The following is a 5,853-nucleotide window of genomic DNA, read 5'->3' as shown; positions in this document are numbered from 1 at the left end:
TTAAATAGAGATGTTGTTATGCTTACTGTGAAAACTGATTGCTAATGATGTTGTTCCAAAGGTAAATTGTTTTGTTTAAGAACTATTGGCATTCTTTTTCTTATTCTTTTTTGGCTGGTGATGAGTGGATAATTTATACGCTTTTTGGCATTGTTTTTACATAGTTTTCAGTATGATTTAGTTAGTTTTTAGTATATTTTTATTAGTTTTTAATTAAAATTCACATTTTTGGACTTTACTATGAGTTTGTGTGTTTTTCTGTGATTTCAGGTATTTTCTGGCTGAAATTGAGGGACCTGAGCAAAAATCGGATTCAGAGGTTGAAGAAGGACTGCAGATATTGTTGGATTCTGACCTCCCTGCTCTCAAAGTAGATTTTATAGAGCTACAGAACTCCAAATAGCGCGCTTCTATATGCGTTGGAAAGTAGACATCGAGGGCTTTCCAGTAATATACAATAGTCCATATTTTGCCCGAGTTTGGATGATGCAAACTGGCATTGAACGCCAGTTCCATGTTGCAGTCTAGCGTTCAGCACCAGAAACAAGTTGCAAAGTGGAGTTCAACGCCAGAAACACGTCACAAACTGGCGTTCAACTCCAAGAATGACCTCTCCACGTGTAAACTTTAAAATCAGGCCAAGCACACACCAAGTGGGCCCCGGAAGTGGATTTCTGCATCATTTACTCATTTCTGTAAACCCTAGTAACTAGTTTAGTATAAATAGGCCTTTTTACTATTATGTTTACATCTTTAGTTTTCATCTTTAGATCACGTTTGGGGGCTGGCCATTCGGCCATGCCTGAACCTCATCACTTATGTATTTTTAACGGTAGAGTTTCTACATACCATAGATTAAGGTGTGGAGCTCTGCTGTTCCTCACGAATTAATACAAAGTACTACTGTTTTTCTATTCAATTCAACTTATTCCGCTTCTAAGATATTCATTCGCACTTCAACATGAATGTGATGATCGTCACACTCATCATCATTCCCTATGAACGTGTGCTTGACAACCACTTTCGTTCTACCTTCGATTGAATGAGTATCTCTTGGATTTCTTAAGCAGAATCTTCGTGGTATAAGTTAGAACCCATGGATGGCCATTCTTGAGATCCGGAAAGTCTAAACCTTGTCTGTGGTATTCCGAGTAGGATCCGGGAAGGGATGGCTGTGACGAGCTTCAAACTCGCGAGTGCTGGGCGTAGTGACAGACGCAAAAGGATGGTGAATCCTATTCCAGTATGATCGAGAACCTCCAGATGATTAGCCATGCAGTGACAGCGCATCAGACCATTTTCACAGAGAGGACGGGATGTAGCCACTGACAACGGTGATGCCCAATATACAGCTTGCCATGGAAAGGAATAAGATTGATTGGATGAAGACAGTAGGAAAGCAGAGGTTCAGAGGAACGAAAGCATCTCTATACGCTTACCTGAAATTCTCACCAATGAATTACATAAGTACCACTATCCTATTTTATATTTTATTTATCTTTTACTTATCAATTCATAAAATCAGTTGAATCCGCCGGACTGAGATTTACAAGGTGACCATAGCTTGCTTCAAGCCGACAATCTCCGTGGGATCGACCCTTACTCACGTAAGGTTTATTACTTCGACGACCCAATGCACTTGCTGGTTAGTTGTACGAAGTTGTGAAACAAAATTAAGAATATGAACGTGCATATGAAGTTTTTAGCACCGTTACCAAGGAAGTAAAGATCACAATTTCGCACACCAAGTTTTTGGCGCCGTTGCCGGGGATTGTTCGAGTTTGGACAACTGACGGTTCATCTTTTTGCTCAGATTAGGTAACTTTATTTTAATTTTAACCTTTTTGATTTTATTATTCTTATTTTTGAAAAAAATAAAAAAAATATTTTCTTCTTTTTCGTTTTTCCCAATTAATTCTCGAAAAATACAAAAAAAAATTACAAAATCATAAAATCAAAAATATTTTTTGTGTTTCTTGTTTGAGTCTTGAGTCAAGTTTTAAGTTTGGTGTCAATTGCATCTTTTTAATTTTCTAAAAAATTATTTTCGAAAATTTCATGCATTGCATTCTTCATGATCTTCAAGTTGTTCTTGGCCAGTCTTCTTGTTTGATCTTCATATTTTCTTGTTTTGTGTCTTTTCTTGTTTTTCATATGCATTCTTGAATTCTTAGTGCCTAAAAATTAAAAATTTTTTAAGTTTGGTGTCTGGCATGTTTTCTTTTCTTGAAAATTTTTCAAAAATAAGTTCTTGGTGTTCATCTTGACATTTAAAGTGTTCTTGGTGTTCATCTTGACATTCATAGTGTTCTTGCATGCATCACATGTTTTGATCCAAAATTTTCATGCATTGAGTCAATTTTGTGTTTTTCTCTTTCATCATTAAAAATTCAAAAATAAAAAAAATATCTCTCCCTTTTTCACTCATAAATTTTCGAAAATTTGAGTTGACGTTTTCAAAACTTTTTAAAATTTAGTTGTTTCTTATGAGTCAAATCAAATTTTCAATTTAAAAATCCTATCTTTTTCAAAATCTTTTTCAAAATTCAAATCTTTTTCATTTTTTCTTATTTATTTTCGAAAATTATAAAAATATTTTTCAAAAATCTTTTTCTTAATTCTATCTCATAATTTTCAAAAATATTACTAACAATTAATGTGATTGATTAAAAAATGTAAAGTTTGTTACTTGCCTAATAAGAAAGGTTCAATCTTTAAATTTTAAAATCAAATATTTTTGTTTCTTGTTAGTCAACTAATCAACTTTAATTTTCAAAATCAAATCTTTTTAAATTTCTTTTTCAAACCTTTTTCAAAATAATTTTCAATCATATCTTTTTCAATTTCAATCATATCTTTTTCGAAATCAAATTTAAAATCTTTTCTAACTTCTTTTCTAACTTCCTATCTTTTTAAATTTTGACTTTCAAATCATTTTCAATCAATCTTATCTTTTTGTTTCAATCACATCTTTTTCAAATTTCAATCTTATCTTGCCAAAATTTGATTTTCAAAATCTCTTAACCACTTAACTTTTTGTTTGATTCTTATCTTTTTCAAAACTGCCCAACTAACTTTCTACCTTTAATTTTTGAAAATCCCTCCCTCTTTTTTTTTCAAAATTCCTTTTTAATTAACTAATTATTTTAAATTTTAATTTTTAATTTAATTTCAAACTTTAATTTTTGAAATTTAACTTTAAATTTAATTTTTATTTTAATTAATTTTCAAAATTCTCTCACCTCTCACCTCCTTCTATTTATTTATTCATCTACTAACACTTCTCTTCCACCCAAAAATTCGAACCCCATCATCCTCTCTGTGTTCGAGTTTTTCCTCTTCTCTTCCTTACATTACATTCTTCTCTTTTTCTACTCACATAAAGGAATCTCTATACTATGACATAGAGGATTCCATATTTTCTGCTTTCTTCTTCTTTTTCATATGAGTAGGAACAAGGATAAGAACATTCTTGTTGAAGCTGATCCTGAACCTAAAAGGACTCTGAAGAGGAAGCTAAGGGAAGCTAAAGCACAACTCTCTGGAGAAAATCTGACAGAAATTTTCGAAAAAGAAGAAGACAAAATGGCCGAAAATAATAATAATGCAAGGATGATGCTTGGTGACTTCACTGCACCTAATTAAAATTTACATGGAAGAAGCATCTCAATTCCTGCCATTGGAGCAAACAACTTTGAGCTTAAACCTCAATTAGTTTCTCTGATGCAACAGAACTGCAAGTTTCATGAACTTCCATCTGAAGATCCTTTTCAGTTCTTGACTGAATTCTTGCAGATCTGTGATACTGTTAAGACCAATGGGGTTGATCCCGAGGTCTACAGGTTATGCTTTTCCCGTTTGCTGTAAGAGACAGAGCTAGAGTATGGTTGGACTCTCAACCTAAAGATAGCCTGAACTCTTGTAATAAGCTGGTCACGGATTTCTTAGCCAAGTACTTTCCTCCTCAAAAGCTTAGTAAGCTTAGAGTGGATGTTCAAACCTTCAGACAGAAAGAAGGTGAATCCCTCTATGAAGCTTGGGAGAGATATAAGCAACTGACCAAAAAGTGTCCTTCTGACATGCTTTCAGAATGGACCATTCTGGATATATTCTATGATGGTCTGTCTAAGCTACCAAAGATGTCACTGGACCATTGATGCCAGGGCATTTAGGCCAGTTTCACTGACCTTTTCTTTACTATTTTTAGGGTAGTTTCATGCATTTTCCTAGAAAATAAGCTAGTTTTGGGTAGATATTCACTTACATCTTGATTCAAGCATACATTGTGCAATTTACATGAGTTAAGAGTTAAGAAGCAAAAGGGAAGCCAACGTTAGTGACATTCACCTTTGTCACTAACGTTGGCCAAGCTTCCATAAGCCACATTAACTTAGTTAACATGGAGAGAGCAATTTGTCGCCAGATCATGCTAGAAATGCTTTCTCATGCTGGACCAAATTGGGTTTGGATGGATATGTGACTATAATCCTTCCAACACTTGATTTGGGAAATGCATGTGGTATAATCAGTGACCATACTTCATCTCTTCTCATGAGCAATTGACCAAGGAATTGGCTATTGATCAAGATTTGAGAGATTGAATTACAAGGAATTGTAATTCGATCACTTAAGATTGCCAAGGAGATCAATGAATGCATTGATTGAGGAAGAGATGAAAATGAACTTGATCCGGAGAATGCAACATCTCCTGAGCCCAATGAACTCCCCATTTCTGATCTTACCCATTTTCTTTAATTTCTGCCATTTACTTTTATGAGCAATTACCCCATTCCCATTTAAGATTCTGCAAATTTACTTTCCACCATTTACATTCAGCTCTTTATTTCTAGCATTTACTGTTTTCGCTATTTACTTTCCCACCATTTAATTTTCTGCAATTTTCAACTCAAATTCCGGTTCGCTCAACTAGAACATTCCTTTAATTAAAGTTGCTTGATCAATCAATCTCTGTGGGTTTTTACTTGACGACAAATTCGGTACACTTGCCGAAGGAAATTTGTTGCGAGACAAGTTTTCCGCGTATCAACCATTCTGCAGGTGGATCCATTCACCTAAAGAAAACGCCTGCAGAAGCTCAAGAACTCATTGACATGGTTGCAAATAACCAGTTCATGTACACTTCTGAAAGGAATCCTGTGAATAATGGGACGCCTATGAGGAAGGGAGTTCTTGAAATTAATACTTTGAATGCCATATTGGCTCAGAATAAAATATTGACTCAGCAAGTCAATATGATTTCTCAGAGTCTGAATGGATTGAAGGAATCATCCAACAGTACTAAAGAGGCATCTTCTGAAGAAGAAGCTTATGACCCTGAAAACCCTGCAATAGCAGAGGTGAATTACTTGGGTGAACCTTATGGAAACACCTATAACCCCTCATGGAGAAATCATCCAAATTTCTCATAGAAAGATCAACAAAAGCCTTAACAAGGCTTTAATAATGGTGGAAGAAACAGGTTTAACAATAGTAAACCTTTTCCATCATCCACTCAGCAACAGATAGAGAATTCTGAGCAAAATCAATCTAGCTTAGCAAATTTAGTCTCTGATCTATCTAAGGCCACTGTGAGTTTCATGAATGAAACAAGGTCTTCCATTAGAAATTTGGAAGCACAAGTGGGCCAGCTGAGTAAAGGAATCACTGAAACCCCTCCTAGTACTCTCCCAAGCAATACAGAAGAGAATCCAAAGAGAGAGTGCAAGGCCATTGATATAACAATCATGGCCGAACCTACAGGGGAGGAAGAGGAAGTGAATCCCAGTGAGGAAGACCTCCTGGGACGTCCAGTGATCAATAAGGAGTTTCCCTTTGAGGAACCAAAGGACTCTG

The 5,853-nt window shown here is 35.0% G+C and overlaps 1 long non-coding RNA gene across 1 annotated transcript in view; it reads left to right on the top strand.

The window, feature by feature from the left end:
* LOC110262910 overlaps positions 1-5,853 on the top strand; it is a 10,614-nt gene continuing 4,761 nt past the window's right edge. Inside the window, exon 1 of the long non-coding RNA XR_002347923.1 lies at positions 1-61. This is a non-coding gene — a long non-coding RNA (uncharacterized LOC110262910). The remainder of the gene's footprint in view (positions 62-5,853) is intronic.

Source organism: Arachis ipaensis, chromosome B05, assembly GCF_000816755.2.
Source record: "Arachis ipaensis cultivar K30076 chromosome B05, Araip1.1, whole genome shotgun sequence".
Classification (NCBI taxonomy): domain Eukaryota; kingdom Viridiplantae; phylum Streptophyta; class Magnoliopsida; order Fabales; family Fabaceae; genus Arachis; species Arachis ipaensis.
This window is presented reverse-complemented; position numbering and strand designations above follow the sequence as displayed.